This window comes from Manis pentadactyla, chromosome 6 (genome assembly GCF_030020395.1).
Source record: "Manis pentadactyla isolate mManPen7 chromosome 6, mManPen7.hap1, whole genome shotgun sequence".
In the NCBI taxonomy this organism is placed as follows: Eukaryota; Metazoa; Chordata; class Mammalia; order Pholidota; family Manidae; genus Manis; species Manis pentadactyla.
The window spans coordinates 33,908,505-33,928,736 of record NC_080024.1 but is presented as its reverse complement, the minus strand read 5'-3'; the positions used below and the strand labels follow the sequence as shown (position 1 = coordinate 33,928,736).

The window sequence follows — 20,232 nt, the reverse complement described above, 5'->3', positions numbered from 1 at the left end:
GCTTTGCTTTCTTCTATTATTTAGAAACTGGTAGATGAACAGAGAGTATAAATTTAAAGGAAGGCTTTTCATTAGTTTTCCTTTTTAGCCTCTCAGAAGTTTTTATATCCTGAAATATTCTAATATATCAAAATTCTTAATTGTTTTCCTTACAGGAAATTTTCATATTTTAAAAAATTATCTTGAATTAAGAGAATTATTTATGAATTAGTACTTTTTTTGGGGGGGGGGCGGAAGCAGCAGCTTTATTCATTTGAGACCTTTGATTTTGAAAAATAAGGGTTATTTTACATACTAAAGATTATAGACTCATAAGAAAAGCAAGTCCAAAAAAAGTGGAGGTTAGCTCTTAAGTGCCAAATTCTGTCCACATTTGAGTTAAGGTATATGGTCTAAGTACATTGCCTGATGAATTTTCACAAAGTAATTTTCACAGAGTAAAAACATGCATATGACCAGCACCCTGTACATTAATAGAACTCCAGAATCCTATTGTGTCTTTTTTTGTGTCATCATCCTGACTCATAATACTATAGATCAGTATTGAATGTAGACTGAATGGTGTTTATACACACACAATCTTATGAAGGTTTCACATGAACAACATTGTGGTTTCAACATTCACCCCTATTATCAGGTCCTCACACACACACACCCATTGCAGTCACTGGAATATAGATTGAATGTTAATTGTTAAGTTTGATATTCATTATACTGGACTGCACTTTCTGTAATATTACTGTGTAGGTTTTCTACTAATTTAGTCTAATAATTGCAATTCTATGTAAATTTTTCTTAATAGGGACAAGCAATTTCTTAACTTCCTCCTTAATTTTAGAATAATACTGACAAGCTATCCAACAATTCTTTTCCTGATAACTTCTTTTTTTGTTCTTTTTCTATTAGTCCTACAATTACTGTAGTTATCACTGTGCCTATTCAAAGGTTGAACATCACTTAGCCCTCTTCCTGGGGATGAAGGACATAAATTGCAATTGTGCAGGAGTTTTACTGGAAAAAACTAAATGAGCAGAATCGACTATTTGGTGTGTTTTTTTTTTTTGGGGGTATCATTCATCTACAGTTACATGAGGAACATTGTGTTTACTAGACTCCCCCCATCATTTGGTGTTTTTGAAGATACAAAGCAAAACCTGAAGGTTCACAGATAATGTCAGATAGAACTAGATAGAAGGAAAAAGTTTATAAATTTCCCATACTTCAGTGTTTCTGGAGATCCGTTCTTGGGAGATTTTAGAAGGAAATGGAGTAAGAATAAGAGTGAAGAAGACACATAAGTAAGCAGTTGTTACTTTAACAATGGCAGCATTTCCACATTTTCTATCAGGTGTAAAATCTATTTTGCTAGTGAGTGAAGCTTCTGTTATCCTTCAGCTTGTATTTTCTGTTTAAAATTTTTATTTCCGTCAGATGACTTTTCCCCAATTCTCAGTTTTAAAAAGACCTCAGGCTTCAAGGTGCAGTAATTATTTCCAATCTCAAAATGATGTTTCATCATGGTTTATGTAGCTCATTAAGTCACTACATACCTATACTGCTCACCAGCAACCTTTGGATTTCAGTCAGGCAGTTTACTGAAGTGTAATTGCTGAAAAGGCTGCACAGTGTTATTGAAAGTTCTCTGGAAAAATGTATTTCGTGTATTTTATATGCAAGTTGGCTTATTATAAGCTATTAAAAACTTGAAATATTTTATAAAGGATTGAAATGCTTGTCAGGTTGAGAGAATTTCCTGTAAATTACCATCTCTATCTGTCAGCAAGAGTACAAAATTATTATACCTGTATCAGACCAAGACATCTGCATAATATGCAAAAAGTCTTTGGAGAGTAATTGGTACATCAAACTCATCGTACTTTTTCACACAGACCCTTTCACTGTGATACATACATTTTCAACTGCTATTTCTTCTGTTGATCATCTAGAATCAGTATATCCTCCTGTCTCCTTCTGCCTGTTATCTTACCAGCAAAATCATAAGCAGGTCTTCTCATCCTTAAAAACAAAAAAGAAAGGAAACAAAATAGACAAATACCAGACACATACACACACATTGACCTGGTTGCCCCGTGTTTTACCTTCATTTTTGTTAGGAAAGAGTATAAAACCTAAATGTGATTTATTCCCACTAGGATGTTTAAACGTTTTAACAGTAAGATATTAACAAAGGGCCACGTGGTGGAAGCTGCTCGGGCTGAGAGTGGAGGTGGGGGAATTGATAAGGGCCTGGCATACCTGTTTGAGTTTTTTTAAACCTACCAATAAGATTAAGACAAATGTAAAGGGAAGATATAACTGGCTTAGGCGACCTCCGGGAAAGAATGTGAACCCTGTAGTACTCAGCCAATGAGGAACCAGGGGAGGGATTTGCGCACTAGGAGATAAATTATTGGTACCAAACCCCCCAGGTGTGCCTGCCCACCAGACACCCTTTCTTGCAAGACCGTTATTAAAGCCTCGCTCCACTGTTCTCTTTGGACGGTCTCTGTGTCCACTTACTGAATTTGGACCAGTGAGTGTGTTTCTCACAATATGGGGGCTCCTTCGGGATCCTCTTGCCTGTGCAAGGTGGGGGCCCAAGTGGAGTGGGAAGACGTGTCCTGTCCGGCTTTGGGTAGCCTGCTGTGTCTGGGCATCTCAGTGTCACACAGAAGCTAAGGGGAGACCCGAGACTGTTGTGTGGAGACAGCGTGACTGATGCAGGGGAGAAAACGCAGGCACTGTGGCAACCAGGCAACCTTGTGCACAAGCCAAGGTGGGAAAATTGGGCTATAAGTACTGCCTTGGTGGTTGGGCATTTTTCAGAGGTCGAGTGTGTATGGCTGAGACATGTAATCTCGGGGTGTGTGCAAGAAACTTCCATTATGGGGGGTTGAGTACACAGGGAAGTCAGACACAGGGACCTCTTGAAGGATGGGAAATACAAATTCTAGGCCTAGGGAAGCAGAGAAAGGGAACCAGATGAGCTCCCTTGGAATTCCCCCCAGATAGCTTTCTGGGGTGAAGGTTATGGTACTGGGGGGACACCTCCCGTACTGGGTTAAGGACAAACAGAAGATAATCAAATTTTGCTGTTTTTTCTGGATTAAAGTTAGTTCAGATGAAAACTGGCTTTGCCAAGTTTGAGTTATTTTTTTGATAGTAATAAAGCCTCCAGTTCACCTGAGAAATCTGTTGGTTACCAAGGGCTCTTCCCCTATTTCCCCTCAACACCAGGGAAGGGAAAGGTAGGGAGGAGGAAATACAAGAGACCCTCCCAGGACAAGCCCTGGTGTTGGGAGAGCGTTGTGTGTTTTCCTCGGTCCCTTTCCCCACCAGAGTCGCAGCAGAGGTGAGGGGCGGGGACACGGCGGTGAGGCGGCGGAGTGAGAGTTTTGTTTGGAGTTACTCCTGGAGAGAGAAAGTGAGGCCGCCTCAGGAAGGAGGGCACCCTGGGAGGTTGGAGACAGAAAGTTTTAAGTTAAAAGGTTGTGCACTTTGAGGGTGCTGGCCGTCTCGGAGAGAGGAGCACCCCAGGGGTAGGGGTTCCCTTTTTAAGGATTTTTTAGTAGTGTGCCCGGCATCTGGAGGTGTAGACTTGTTAGGTGGTCTCAAATATCTTTGATGAGACATTATATTTCTTATCAGTCCTCTGGGTAATTCTGCAAAATTAGCTTAACACAAGAAATTTACTGCTTTAGTCCCCTCCCAGGATAGCAGCTTCCTGGATTGGGAGCAGGACTGGCTGCCCTTCTTCCAAGTGGGGGGCAGAGTTATTGTCTGTTTGCTAATGAGTAAGTTAAGAATCTTGCTTCTTGACCTCCTGGATATTAAAATGCAATCTTTGGGATGAAATCCTTCCTGCCTTTTGCTATGTTGTTTACGGCTGCGCCTGCATGCTAAATTGATTGCCTGGGTTGCAGACTATTTGATTGGGGTTGGAAAGAAAAAAAATAGCATATAGGTAAAGGTAAAAAAAGAAAAGAAGAGGCTGGGCCTGTATGATTAACATAATAAAGACAGGCTATGCTGAGGTACCCTCTCCTTTATCTGAAGAATATTCAAACATTCCAGGCCAAGTTGCTCCTGTCTTTTTGAGCTTTAATTAATTAACTCTGGGTCTTTTTAGTAGACTTTCCTGGCCTTTTTATCTTTCTACCCCACTCATCTATTTAACATTGGGACCCACTTCCTTGTCTCCCTCCCTGTGGGTAAAATTGTAACATTTCCAGAATATCTTGCCTGGCCTTGCCGTATCTGCATATCAACAGGCGTTCAGAGGTGGAAAGACCTATGGCTTTAGTGCATTTGCAGCTTTCCTCAGGTAGAGAGAAGTTCATTTCCATATCAATGGGTAATTACCTGGGCAATGGAAGGCTATTCTGTACCTGAGAGGTGAGGGGGAGGGCCGGTTTTTGGCTGATGCTAGAACCTGAAAGAGAGAAATGGCCCCAGACTGCAGCTTGTGAGCAATAAATAGATTTTAAACTTTATTTCTCTCTTTGACTGATTTCAGTTTTTAGAGGTATTTTGCCCCAAGATTTCCTCTCCCTGGACTTAACAATGTAAGAAGGACTTAGAGTTTTCCCTTGCCTTCTGGGGAGTCCACCAGGAATCCCAAGATGTTTCCATTGAGAGAGGTCCCGCTAGGACAAGAGGAAATTTGTTAATGCTCCTCTCATGGGTACTGAGGTAAAAAATTTTAAGCATTGCTAGAAGATCCCCTTGGCCTAGTGGACCAACTAGATCAATTCTTGGTACCTAATATATATACTTAATGGTTGAACTGATGTTCATCATGAATATCCTATTCCCTGGTGGTGAGAGAGGGGTGACCAGGAGAGCTGCTGTGTGTAAGATAAATTCTAGCTGAAATAAGCAGGCGAAGAGAGACAACAAAGGGCCAGGTAGTTTATTTGAATGCAAATTCCCAGGTGATGTTCCGCGGTCTGGCTATCACAGGCTGGGGAAGTCACACTCAGCAGAGCAGGCAGTGAGTTTTTAAAGAAGGTAGGGGTAGGCAGAGCTTAGATTTACAGCGGTGCGAGGATTGGCTAGCCTAAGGCACATTTTTCAGGTTGGGAGGGGGCAGCAGCTGGGGACTTTGGTATGTCATCAGTGTCTGATGTGCTCACCCCTCTCCCCAGTGCCTTCAACCTTACATTCCAGCCTTTTGGTCATAACGGGCAATGACTTGATCTGGCTATTTCTGGCTGACAAGGGGTGTCGTGGGGGACGGTTCGTAGCATGTAGTTACATCGCTCTGACTGCAAATGTCTTGCCTTGCTTTCTCTAGAGGCTCTCACTTTATTCTGTCTAAGCTTATGGTTCCTGTCTCATTTTCTCCTCTACAGATAGAGTCTAGCTGCTGCCAGGCAAAAGGGGCAATGACCGCTCTGGCTGCTTCATGCTGAGAAGGGGCGCAGTAAAGGGTGCAGCTAGGTTTCTATTACTGGTCAGTTGAGAGGGCCTCGGAAGGTTGGCGTTTCTATTCTGGAAGGACAAACTTGATGAGATTAAGAATGCATGGCTGAGTATGAGAACTGGAAATATGAAGAGTCTAATTGAGAATCATAGTCAGGTATTATAGGGAAATTAAAATTCTGGATTGAGTTTACATCTCAATGGCTAGTATTAGGATTTAGTATAGATAAGACTGCATTATTGAAACAATACTTTTCTCTAAAATCACTCTTATTTTTATTAGAAGTAGCTAGATTAAGAAAATAATTAACAGTTGGCTTGATTATTTGCCTAAGTGCAGCAAGAAGAGCAATTGATTACATAGGCTCTTTTAAATGTGCTTTGCTGGAACTTTTTTATAAGGAATTTCAGATTGAACTTTTAAAGGCCTCTGGAGGCCAGACAGCCAAGCCAGACTTGCCATCAGGCTTTGCCTGCAGTACCTGTAGATCTGGGTGAATTATTCTATTCTCAAGGCCTCTAAGACATCTTGAGGTTTCTGCACTTGCGAGGAAGTGACCTTCTTTACTCACCTGGTAAGGCTGCTGGGAACTCTGTAAGCAAGGTACCAGGCTAGTTCTTCTAAGGGGCTTTGTTGCCTTTATAAAGTCAACCTTAGTTCCTTAAAGCTGTTCATATCTGAGTTTATGCATGTGTTTCTCAGGTATGACATTCCAGTCAAAGCTTTGGTAGTATAACCTGTATTTTTAACTGGTCTTTTTACAAGGAAAGCAGGTTCTTACTGAATTTATGCAAATAAACATACTGCCATGAAATATAAAAGTAGTCACTGAGGGTTTTTAAATTCTGGAGGGATCAGGTAGAGAGAAAGATAAAGTTTCAATTCTGCTTATAAAAGCAGTCATTTACTAAATTGTTGTCAGCTTAAGAGAACAAGCTTAAAACACTTTATCAGCAACGTTTGAAACAAAAAGCTACAAAATCATCTTCTTTAGTTTACTTAATCTTATGTAACTATTATCTGTTCTGCTGAAATCTAGTTCTTTGCTAGTTTAGGAGTAATAAAATAGTGACTATAAATGATAAAAGACTTACAAATGACAGTGGTTAAAGATCTGATGAGAGCTTATTGTAAGACAGTTGACATAAGGAAATTCCGATATTTCTGTAACAAAACATTTAGTAACAAAGTTTAGCATCATTCTCTTTGACAGTGCTTTCTAGGTAATTAAGCAGGTAATTATATATCAGATAAATAAGCTAAATTACCCAAATACTTTCTCCAATGAGAAAAAGTTCTTGTGACATGTTTCAGGGGCCCTCTGGAAAAATATCAGAGTTAACTAGAGGTAAAAGTACTTTTTTGAATTTGATTTTGGGAAGCTGTTAAAAGTTTTAAGGCACTTGCTTAAATAGGATTATAGGTTGCTATGAAGCAATACTGATCTATTTAACTAGAATGACAACAAAATACCTCAAAGGCAAATAAAGAAGGTTACACAGTTGTTAGCAAACTTTAGCTTTTAGTCTTTTTAATATTAAGATCTCATTTTCTTAAATAGTCTGACAACTCATTGAGACTTTAAGCATGAGAAACTGCTTTGATAAAACAATTAGAGAACTTTTTGCAATCTTTCAATATTAAGAGCAGACTAACAGTTAAGAAAACCTAGTTTTTTTAACTGAAAACAAAATTCTAATTGCTGTGTACTTGATACTGAGATTCATTTGCTTTAATTTTATATAGCATGACCATATTAAATTCTTCTACAAACTTTCTACAACTTTATTTTTATATTTAGAGTTATCTCTCTAAATAAACAGCTGTACTTTAGAACAAATTTACTTTCTTTTATCAAGACACATTCTTTTTTTTTTTTCTTTTATTGAAGGGTAGTTGACACACAGTATTACATTAGTTTCAGGTGTACAACACAGTGATTCAACATTTATATACATGATAATTCTAGGTACCAGCTATCACCATACCAAGTTGTTACAATATTTTGACTATATTCCTTATGCTATACATTACATCCCAGTTACTTATTTATTTTACAATTGGAAGTGCGTGTATATATATATATATATTATTATTTTTTTTGTGTGTGAGGGCATCTCTCATATTTATTGATCAAATGGTTGTTGACAACAATAAAATTCTCTATAGGGGGGTCAATGCTCAATGCACAATCATTAATCCACCCCAAGCCTATTTTTCATCAGTCTCCAATCTTTTGAAGCTTAACGAACAAGTTCTTACATGGAGTACAAATTCTTACATAGTGAATAAGTTACATGGTGAACATTACAGGGGCAGTCATCACAGAAGCTTTTGGTTTTGCTCATGCATTATGAACTATAAACAGTTCAAATATGAATACTCATTTGATTTTTATACTTGATTTATATGTGGATACCACATTTCTCTGTTTATTATTATTATTTTTAATAAAATGCTGAAGTGGTAGGTAGATACAAGATAAAGGTAGAAAACATAGTTTAGTGTTGTAAGAGAGCAAATGTAGATGATCAGGTGTGTGCCTGTAGACTATGTGTTAATCCAAGCTAGACAAGGGCAATAAAACATCCACATATGCAGAAGATTTCTCTCAGAACGAGGGGGGGAGGTTCTAAGCCTCACCTCTGTTGATCCCCAATTTCTCACCTGATGGCCCCCCTGCGACTGTGCCTGTCTTAGGTTGTTCCTCCCTTGAGGAATCTTACCCGTCTCTGGCTAACCAGTCATCTTCCGGGGCCATGCAGGGAAATGTAAAGTTGATCAGTGAGAGAGAAGCCTTATTGTTTGAAAAGGTTAGCTTTTTACTTCTTTGCATATTTATGCCCTGTGGCTTCTATGCCCAGTATTTGTCTTGAGGTGTCTTTACCCCTTGGAAGAATTATGATACTCGGTAAATTCGATATATGGCACGAATTCTATTTAAGGGTTGTGATTAGGAAGGAAGAAGAAAAGCTATAGAAGTAGTAGGTGGAAGAAAACCTGGGGAGATTGATTATTTCTTTGACATATCTTCTTGTAGAGTAACTTCAGCATGTATAGTTTTTAAACTACTAAGTAAATTGTGCACACACATTAACATAATAGGAGTACAGTTATGTAACCAAAGCATACCTGTAATTACCAGCCAAGAAAACCAGTTAGGCACCTTAGACATTTGTGAAAACTTATCTATGATACGGTGGATATTGTCCAACTGAACTTGAACAGTCTGAGAGAATTCAGATAAATTAAAACAACCCATTCCTGGGGACTGTTCACATCCCATATGTTCTTTTAACAGTAAATAGTCTGTAGTTGTAAGACTTTGGAGTGCTACAATTTGCACTTCTCCTAATTCTTGGTTGAGTTCCAACCGTATAGATCCAGTCAAATTTGTTGTTTTACTGTATGCACAGGCCAGCTTAGATATCTCCTTCTTCATTCCCATGGCAAGTCCAGGAATTGGTGGGATGAGTGCATCTACACCTGTAGCAGTGCGTGGATCTTTGTTGGGGTTTTTTTGATGATCATCTCTGGCATGAGTCCTCCCGAGAGTGCTGATGTTGAAAGTTCTTTTTCATATCGTATCTTAGTTCATTTTCGGGGTAGCCAAATTAGGCTTTGATCCTCTGTATAAACACAAACAGACCCTTTTCCTACACTTTTATATGTCCTTTATATCATTGTGTAGAGCTCGTTGGAGGTCACCACACAGGAACTGCTTTTTTTTTTTTTTAACATTAATCTACACTTACATGACGAATACTTTGTTTACTAGGCTCACCCCTATACCAGGTCCCCCCTATAAAAAATATGGAACGCTTCACGAATTTGCATGTCATCCTTGCGCAGGGGCCATGCTAATCTTCTCTGTATCGTTCCAATTTTAGTATATGTGCTGCCGAAGCAAGCACAAGACACATTCTTTAGTATGCAGAAATGTTTTCTTTATTACTTTAAGTAGTTTTAATTAGAACTTAAAACTATTAGGTACCTTAATTTTTAGTGAACACTGAGAGGCAGGCTATTGTAAACTGTTACACTAGCATTGTTTGGATTGACAAATGTATGAACATTTTATAATTTCTGTTAACTATGAGCTTTACAGCACAATCTCTTACTAAGCACAAAGTATATCTTTTTAACTTAGCAAAATTTTAAGGTTTTAGGTTACTACAAAGATTTCTAGGCTGTAGATAGGTATACACACTGTAACACACAATTAAAAAGGTGTTCACTTGGCACACTTATTAGTTCACTCATTCGTAACAACTATGCTAGATTACTTACAAGACCTTTACTGAATATTAAACAAAGCTAAGCCTTTAAGCATTTTATTCTTAAAAGATTTAGCAGATAACATCAGCTTAAATGACTTTAGGTAAACTTAGGCAGCTGATAACCACAAGGACATGCCCGCCTCAGCCAAACTCAAATTAGCATTAATGCTTAACATTTTTTATCAGATTTTCTGGAAGTTTTAGAATGTTTAATTTTCACAAGTGCTTGTTCTTAAATCAATTTTTATTAATACTATCTGGAGGTAGGAAAATATTTTTCATCTACACACCTAGACACACAAACATACAAACTGAGATACAACGACTACAGTCAGCAACACTTCTTACACAAAAACATATACACAGGCAGACAAACCGATATAAAGACTTGAGTTACTGATATCTAATTGCTTTCTTTTTCTTCAGCTTCCTGTCCGTGGCTTCTGGAACCAGAGGGCGGGAGGAGCGTGTTCCAGTGGGGGAAGAGGGCAGTGAAGGCGAAAGTAGAGGGGGAGGGGGTGGTGCAGCCACCAGAAGAGGAGAGCAGGACGACGGCATGGTTGAGAATGTAGGACTTTAAGATGGCGGTGACATGTGTGAAGACAAAGGACTTAAAGATGGTGGTGGAGAGGGGGGAGGGAATTGCGAGCTGAGGGAGGCGGGCGACTGAGGTCTTCTGGCGGATCTGAAAAGGAAGGACTGGGCAGAGTAAGAGGCTGACAATCTTTAACTGGAGATTGAGCTAGGAGAACCTGAGTCATTTTGAACACCAAACATAAAGGTCTGGGCAGGATCGCAAAGTCCAAAAAGCGTGCACATTTGGGATTTCACCCTACTCTCTGCTCTGGTGGCAATAATTAGTTAAGTTGGTGAGAAGGCTAAAATTGAAAGTTCCCTCGGGGCCAGCGAGATTGATTGTCCAAGGGATACTGAGGCCCGGCCTCAGAGCAAAGAAAGACTAGCTTCTATTTGCGAGCTTCCTGGGACAAATATAGAGTAGCCAAATTAGAAATGAGACACTGCAATGGGGTCTGAGCCTGTGCTTTCGAGGGCTGGTTCCCCATGTCTGTGCCACTTCCCAACTAATCCCGCTGAGAGGAGTGCCCAGCGTCCCAAGCGCGCCAAGTCAGGGGAGACAGCCTGGGAGCCTGGGTGAGGGACGTCTCCCACACTGCAGGGCCAGGGGTGGGTATCCCAGATGCCTGCAATGGATGGGCTGGATGCCCAGACCTGGACGTATATACAATTTCAGATGGACCAGGTGAAACGGAGTTAGGAAGGGAAATAGACTGGGGGAAACTGAGGGACTCACCGGAAAATAGTCCACGCAGCAGAGAGCAGGCTGAGGTTCCGAATTGGTGAAGGAGGGGGCGGGGCCGCCGATGGCCAGTCAGGGCCCCACTCTCATGCTCCTTCCCGGGTTTCGGCACCAAATGTAAGGTAAATTCTAGCCGAAATAAGCAGGCGAAGAGAGACAACAAAGGGCCAGGTAGTTTATTTGAACGCAAATTCCCAGGTGATGTTCTGCGGTCTGGCTATCACAGGCTGGGGAAGTCACACTCAGCAGGGCAGGCAGCAAGTTTTTAAAGAAGGTAGGGGGAGGCAGAGCTTAGATTTACAGTGGCGTGAGGATTGGCTAGCCTAAGGCACATTTTTCAGGTTGGGAGGGGGCAGCAGCTGGGGACTTTGGCACGTCATCAGTGTCTGATGTGCTCACCCCTCTCCCCAGTGCCTTCAACCTTACACTGTGTCCATTTGGGAACAAAAACACCCACTGGGCCAGGGTGTCCAGTCAGTGGAACAAAAGTAAGTTCCCAAATGTAGATCCTAGATGGGATAGTAGTAATCTAGGGGATAGAATTAAAATGCGGGGTCTTCGAGGGCTCATTATAAAGGGAATTAGGGAATTGGCCCCAAGATCTCAGAATGTTTCTAAGGTGTTTGAAGTCCAATGGGAAAAGGAAGAAACCCCAACTGCATTTTCATAGAGACTCAGGGACCAGATGAGAAAGTATTTAGGACTTGACCCAGAAGAAGCTCAGGTAGGACAAGGTCTTTTAAAAGTCAATTTTGTAACCAAAAGTTGGCCAGATATTGCTAAGAAATTACAGAATTAGATGGATGGAATGAGAAACCTATGGAGGAATTACTGAGAGAAGCTCGAAAAGTGTTTGTTAGAAGAGAGGCTAGAAGCTTGTATTTCAAATTGTTAGAGGGAGAGCCAGACCCTCTCCAATGGACCCCAGGGGAACTGCAAATTCTAGAGGAATTGAAAGCAATTCTTAGTCACTGCCCCAGTCCTGGCACCCCCATCATTAGAGAAGCCATTTCACTAGTTTGTTACTGTTGAACAAGGTTCTCTGTAGGGGTTTGACCCAAGCCTGGGGAGGAAAGAAACAACCAGTGGGCTTTATGTCTAAACTATTGAACCCTGTCTCTTGAGGATGGACTGAATGTGTTCAGGCCATCGCAGCCACGACTTTACTGGTGGAAGAGAGTGGGAAATTAACTCAGAGGAACCCTCACAGTCAGTAGGCCTCACCAGTTTCGGGTCATACTTAATCAGTGGGCTGGGTGCTGGCTAAAAGATTCTCAAATTTTAAAATATGAAGCAAGTTTACTTGAAAAAGATGACCTGATCTTAACCACAGACACTGTCTCAATCCGACCAGCTGCTTATGTGCAGGGGAAGCTGAAGGCCAATCAGAATTGAGCCATAGTTACATAGACCTCATAGAATATCAGACTTGGCGTAGTCTGTACCTTTGGGAAAATCTGGACAGAAGCCTCATAAACAATAAAGGAAAGGAATTGATTCATGGGGAATTAATTAAGGAGGTTCTGGAAAATCTTGTACTTCCAGCTGAGATTTCTATAATGTATATGAATGGTCACCAGAAAGGAAGTTCTTATGAAGCAATGGGTAATAAGATTGCTGATGTAGCTGCTAAAGAGGCTGCATCTGAGGATGAAATTAGGTTTTTGAACCTCACCCCAAATATCCCTAAAATCTCATTGATCCCAAAGTTTTCCGAGAAGGAGATTAAGAAGCTACAGGAGGTGGGGGCATCTCGAGATGAGAAAGGTAGGTGGACTTTACCAGATCGGAGAGAAATGATTGACCAGCCTATTACGAGAGAGCTGATGAACATGTTACATAGAGGGAGCCATTGGGGTCCTCAGGCGATGTGTGATGCTTTGCTAAAGGTTTATGGGTGTATTAGCATTTACACCATTGTTAAACAGGTTTGTAGGAGCTGCATAATGTGCCAAAGAATTACTAAGAAGTGTATGAGAAAGCCAGTATCTGGAGAGACACTCCCAGGAATAAGACCATTCCAAAGTATTCAGATTGACTTCACTGAGATGCTGAAAGTAGGAAAGCTTAAATATTTAGTAGTGATTGTTGACCATCATCTCACTGGATGGGTGGAAGCCCACCCATTAATAACTGCAAGGGCAAGATCAGTGATAAAGGTACTTTTAGAGCAAGTGATTCCTAGGTTTGGGTTAATAGAAAATGTTGATTCAGATAATGCGAGTCACTTTACTTCAAAAGTACTACAGGGAATAATGATTATTATATGAGCTACCATATCTGGGAAGGGCAACAGACTTGCCCACTGTGGAAACAAAAGATGAATTTTTAAGAGAATATGTGCTGGCCATGTCTTCTACCTTATCTTCTCTCAAGCTGAAAGGACTCCTCACCCAGACTCCTCCACTTGAGTTCTTCACTCACTGCTTCCAGCCTAGAGACCTGGTGTTAGTAAAATCCTGGAAAGAAGATCGACTCCAGCCCAGCTGGGAAGGCCCCTACCAAGTGCTCCTGATCATGGAGACTGCAGTGAGGATGGCTGAAAAGGGTTGGACTCATTACACCAGAGTAAAGAAACTGATTGGGGAATCTGGGGACAAAACAGAGAATTGGCAGGTGTCCCAGGTGGCTAACCAACCCTTAAGGCTGAAACTAAAAAGAACCGAAAAATGTTAACTTTTATCCTTCTAACTCTGTATTTCACAGGCAAGTCACAGGGAGCCCTAGAATGAGAAGGAACTCCTGGTTATCCTGTCAAAGTGGTAATCAATATTACTAAAAGATCAAGCCCCAAACCATTAGGTTTGATGCTTGTCAGGTTCTCTCTTGTAGTGACCTAAATGACCAAAGACAGCTTTCTGGAGATAATAAGTATCTCTGTCCTGAATGGACAAATCTTAATAGAATAAAAAAGGCAAGTAGGCCCCATGTCCAAGGTGGAGCAGTGTTTTGTGGACTACCCAGTTTCAAGGGTGGACAGCCCCTCATGCAGTAGAAAAATCTTTAAAACAAAGCTCCACTTAGCTAAAGGAATTCCTCCTGACAATTGCCGGGACAGACAGGTAAACCCCTTTTATTAACTATATATAAACCTCAAGATGGACTCGGTGCAGATGTCATTGGAGTAGATCCTGTGAGGAGGTTTGGTTTTAATTTAATCAAAGGCAAGACTTCACCCATAGTGGCCACTCCCAATCCTGAGGGAAATATTGAGCCAGAGCTTCCCCAAAATGACCCTAGACTAGTTACTGTAACAGAGATAAAATATCTAAAACAGACTCTTGAGATAGAGATAGGTTATGGAGACACCAATGCCTGGGTAGAGTGGGTTAAATTTTCAGTACTCGCTTTGAATAAAAGCGATTGTTACTCATGTGCTGCTGGATGGCCACAGGTGGTCCCATTCCCTCTGGCTGGGGCACAGACCCCACTGAGATGAACTGCGTGTTGGCCCTGTACCAGGACACGCTTGGGGAAATGAGACTTGCAAGGGCTCGTCTTTACTCTTTCATACACTAAAGAAGTCAGACCCCAGGCAGTCCCCTCTTATTCCATAGGGAAGATGAATCACTCCTCATGCCTCTCTAGGCAAGGGGAAGGTTTCAGAACTCCTGTGGAGAACTTACTGACTTGTACCCATGTCCTAAATGTCTCTAAAGAGGGCAACTTCTCAAAATTACACATCCCCTGAGTGGATGTTTGGTGGTACTGTGGAAAGGGGAACCTGCACTATTCATTGCCACCCACGTGGACTGGGACTTGTGCTTTAGTCCAATTGGCCATTCCATTTACCCTGGCATTTCTCTCCACACCCAATGATGTTAGCAGAAAAAGGAGTCTGTGTTATGTTAGGAGGAAAATATTGTACTTTTATCCCAAATTCTGCCAGAAGGATTCACCACTTTAGCTAATGAATTAGCTGAAAACTCTGGCATCAGTGACCCTTTTACAGACTGGTTAGAAAGATGGTTTAGAAAATAGAAAGGTATGGTTGCCTCTGTTTTAACATCCCTTGTTCAAAAGCTTATAGAGGCAGCCATAAACAAGATTAGAGAAATTTGAGAAAGGACCAAGCGTAAATTAAAATACATTACTGGGAATAAAATCAGAAATTCTTAAATAAAAAGAGGGAGGAACTGTTAGGAAAGAGTATAAAACCTTAATGTGATTTATTCTCACTAGGATGTTTAAAGTTTTAACAGTAAGGTATTAACAAAGGGCCACGTGGTGGAAGCTGCTCAGGCTGAGAGTGGAGGTGGGGGAATTGAGAAGGGCCTGGCAATACCTGTTTGAGTTTTTTTAAACCTACCAATAAGATTAAGACAAATGTAAAGGAAAGATATAACTGGCTTAGGTGACGTCCAGGAAAGAATGTGAACCTGTAGTACTCAGCCAATGAGGAACCAGGGGAGGGACTCACGCACTAGGAGATAAATTATTGGCGCCAAACTCCCCAGGTGTGCCTGCCCACCAGACACCCTACCTTGCAAGACTGTCATTAAAGCCTCACCGCTGTTCTCTTTGGACTGTCTCGGTGTCCACTTATTGAATTTGGACCAGTGAGTGTGTTTCTCACAATTATCATTTCTTAACCCTTTGCAATTGCTCTTACAGTTTTATTAAGATACCATTTCCAGAAGTTAGAAAATTTAGGTCTTTACCTAGTCTCTTTGGACCCTTGTATTACACTGTAGCTCCAGGCAAAAGGGTGTTCCTGGCCTGTGGTGAGTCCTCTGTGAAACTGGTGAAACCAAAGTAAGTCAAAGGAATGGGTAGGTTGGGAGAAAGGCTTTTATTTCTTAAAGTTGCTAGCCAGGCTTAGCACTGTCCGTCTCCAGCTGCCCTCTTGCTCTTCTTCCGACTGACTTTTAGGGCAGAAACTCCATGGGCAGGTACTTGGTGACTGGCAGATGCCAGAACAATTGTACAAGGAACAGAGAGGAGGGGAGGAGAGAATGGCCATTTTCTCTCCACCCCTTTCCCCAGATCAATGGGAGGCCCTGCAGTGGTAAACACCTATTGATAATGTAAATGAACTAAGGCTAGACGGGGATTCTGGAAATTCTGCCATTTACCTCACATAAAATAATAGTATTTATGTTGAAATGTGGATTTAATTTAAATCCTCTACAAAAGTATATTCTTGCACAAACCTTGGTGCATAGTATTTACAACTAAGATGGGGAAGACAGTTGAAGTGATAGAAAGTTAATCTTTGTCAGGGTTAATCTTGGATATTTTAAATTTATTTTTACCAGGGTAATAGTAGAGGAAGTAGCCTTAAAACAAATACTTAAATTTAAAAGATTTTTGATGAATAGTAGGTATATATCATTTATAATAACACAAACTTATGTGCCTTTGAATTTTAAGTTATTTTTGTAATAGCTGTGAAATTCTAAATTCAGTAACCAACCTTAGACCACCTTAGCCTGATTAGCATAAGAAGTTTGAAATAGGGGGCCATATCAACTTAATTTTCACTGTCTCTTGTTCATCTTTAGGTTTTTTTTGTTAATTAAAAGTAATCTACCCAAAAGGGGAAAACTTTTTCTCTACATTCATTTAATAGTGTTAAATGTTACATTCTAAAATATAATAGCATTAACTATCATTTTTAGAGTATTTAATATGTGTGAGACATTGTGCCAATTTTAACTTTAATCTTTTCAACCTCTGAAATGTAGAATCCACGAACCCTATTTTTTTTCTTTTTTTAAGAAACCACAGGCTTAGATCAAGTCAATCTCCATGGCAATTTAGCTAGTGATAATGCTGGCATTTGAATTCAGATGGTCTGGTTCCTGAGCTCATCTTGTCATCGACAATGTGTAACTTTTCTTGATTCTTTGGTTGCTCTTACCAAGGATCTGCAGTTTAAGTTGAAAGGAACCATTGCTTGGCTTTGATGGCTAAGTATACTATCTTATGCTAAAGATGTGGCAAAAATAATTTGCTCTTTGTTCCAGTAAAATATCTCTGAAAGAATGGAAATAAATGAATTGGGTCTGTTTCTAGAGAATAGCAGAGTCATAAAGTCTGTTAAAATACAATTAAGATTTCTAGGGTAATTTTAAAATTAAAATAGAGTATCAAAACTGCCAAGAATGTAGCATTAATGAGGTATATGTATTCAGTGAAACAAACATCTGTAATTTTTAATTAATTAAAGAAAATATTTTTTAAGTGGGAAAATTCAAGACACAAATGAGACTCAGAATTGAATTTGAGTCATTTTAATTTTTCAAGTTTCTTCTTAATGTTTTTTTTCTTTTTCCTTTTTTATTAAGGTATCATTGATATATAATCTTATACTCAGATTTCACATGAGCAACATTGTGGTTATTACATTCTCCCTATTATCAAGTCCCCACCATATACCCCATTACAGTCACTGTCCATCAGCATAGTAAGCTTCTCTGTGCTATACTTCCTCCCCCCACCCCCTATATTATGTGTGCTAATCATAATGCCCCTTAATCCCTTTATCCCTCCCTTCCCACCCACCCACTCTCCCCAGCCCATGTCCCTTTGGTAACTGTTAGTTCATTCTTGGGTTCTGTGAGTCTGCTGCTGTTTTGTTCCTTCAGTTTTTGCTTTGTTGTTATACTCCACAGATGAGTGAAATCATTTGGTACTTGTCTTTCTCCGCCTGGCTTATTTCATTGAGTATAATACCCTCTAGCTCCATCTATATGGTTGCAAATGGTAGGATTTGTTTTTTTCTTATGGCTAAATAATATTCCATTGTGTATATGTACCACATCTTCTTTATCCATTCATCTACTGATGGACACTTAGGTTGCTTCCATATCTTGGCTATTGTAAATAGTGCTACGATAAACATAGGGGTGCATATATCTTTTTGAATCTGTGATCCTGTTTTCTTAGGGTAAATTCCTAGGAGTGGAATTCCTGGGTCAAATGGTATTTCTGTTTTTAGTTTTTTGAGGAACCTCCATATTGCTTTCCACAATGGTTGAACTAATTTAGCATCCCACCAGCAGTGTAGGAGGGTTCCCCTCTTTTTATTGTTTTTAAAATGGAGAGAATAAAGATTGTTTCATTTTCAGATATTAAAATTCAGATATAAATGTGGACTTACAAAAAAATTTCAAGATGTTTTTTCCAAGTGACTCTACTTCTGTATGTTTGCAAAATTATATAGTTAAAAACTTAGTAATTTAAAAATTATTGAAGATGATTTATGGAAATGCTTAATTTACATCTTTCTCATAATGTTTTTCTCTCTGTTGATGGAGTTTCCCAGTTGTTCTTTGGTTAAAAAAGAAGTAAGAGGTTTAGAAAGCCTGGGTTTTTTCACAGTGTCTTTGAAAGTATGTAAGTGATATTTCTAATCATAGAAAAATTTTTAGATTTTCTAGGCCATATTTTTGTTTGTACAAAATATTTCAGCTGCCGAGTAAATACTAAGTCAGATTTGGGGAGTTTTATTCCTTGCTTCTATAAAAAATTTAAAGGCATTAGTATATTTGATCTATTTATTTTAGGATTGGTTGATAATAAGTATTCATATGTTAGGAAGTGTGATATTGGAAGAAAATCACACACACAATTGTAAAACAAAAAAATGTCTTTGGGATTTCATGAATTTTTTTGGAATGTCAGATAATTTATATATCTAATTAATTTGTTTCCATAGTAGTGAATCTGAAACTTAAAAGATATTTTAGTTCAAGTGTTATTTTACTTCTTATTTGCTACAAGCAAATATTGTGTTACAGTTTCAGAGATAATACAGAAATGGAAAGTAGAAAGAAAAAGAAAGATTTGTTTATCCCTTATTTCCTTTTTTATGTTACTTGGTTAATCATTAACCACAAGATTAGTACTTTGTCAGATCATCTTTTCTTTTCAGTTAGCTTGAACTTTCTTTTTTTTTAACTTTCTAGATGAAGCAATAATCTTTTTTGGGGGTTAGACTATTAGCATTACAAGAATTTTTCAGAGAGTGTCAGAAAAAAGTACTTTGCAGAAAAACTATTTCCTTTTTTCTTTCAATTTTTATTGAACACAAGTATTCTGACAGAATGCAAAGTCAAAATTCTCATTTAGTACTCAGTATTTACACCAGTGAGAATGGAAACAAAGGTGGTATTGATGTTTCACTTGTAAAAAGTTTATAACAAGAAAGAAGTCCCCCAAAGTAGGGAATGCTGGGTAGTGGTGTTAATGAAGGTCTGAACACCACCATCCAGACAGACAGCTTAGAGGGAAAATCTGGAACTTAGAAGCCTCCACAGAAAAGTGTGAAAATTGAGGTCCACTTCAAAAACTGCACTGTGTATGCTATGGCCCTTCAGGATGCAATGACCCTGAATATAGTGCTTGAGTGCCCCTCTAGCAGAACTTGGCCATGCCAGCATTTGTGTGAGTACATATGAAAAAACATTTCCTGATTTGATTATTTCTGACAGGTATGGATACCTGAATAGACAGTTTCTACAATTAACATGAGGTATTGTTAGGTCAGTTTGATTAGGTATAAACTAGTTGGTCTCTAATGTCATTTCTACCTGTTAGATTTGAAATGCTCTCTCAAGAAAGACACACACACACATACACACACACACACACACATACATGCACACTTTAATATTGTGTCTTTAAAGTCAAAATGACATTTAAAGTCAAGATCAAAATGAATTGGTGTATGTGTTTGTATGTGTGTGTGGGGTGGGTGGGTGGTGAGAATTACAGGGAAAGCTCGCTTATCTCTTGGCCTAGCATGAAGGAATGGAAGATAAATTTTCACGCATGGGGTTAAAGTCTATGTTACGCTCCTTAAACTATGTAATTCTTTTCCTGAGAATCCTCATGAAGATAATTTAACAGAGCATTTATAAATTCTTTCATTTTAGAGTTGAAGAAACAGATCCAGAGATCTGTTAAGTGGCTTACCCAAGGTCACACAGCTGATAAGTAGCACAGCTGGAGAACCCATGTTGTATGACTCCAGTGCTTTGTCTGCCTGTCTTAAAAAGTAATAATGGCTATTTCTTGACTTCTATGTACTTAACAGTCAGAGCACAAATAAAAGATCTTAACAATTCAAGCCCTTAAATTGTAAAATTATCTCTTTCATTTATTGATTTTCTGTTAAAACAGTTCTTCCCTACAACCACTGTTCTCATATGTCTAGGGTGGCCACACCCAAGAGTTACCAGGGAAGGACAAGCACTGACTGG

General features: G+C 39.4%; 1 protein-coding gene and 1 non-coding gene across 3 annotated transcripts in view; one reads left to right on the top strand and one right to left on the bottom strand.

The window, feature by feature from the left end:
• Positions 1 to 20,232, top strand: part of BMPR2 (bone morphogenetic protein receptor type 2) — a 217,323-nt gene that overhangs the window by 20,251 nt on the left and 176,840 nt on the right. The window lies entirely within an intron of this gene.
• On the bottom strand, positions 9,233 to 9,339 carry LOC118933626 (U6 spliceosomal RNA). Its single transcript, XR_005033193.2, has one exon. It is a non-coding gene; the product is annotated as a U6 spliceosomal RNA (small nuclear RNA).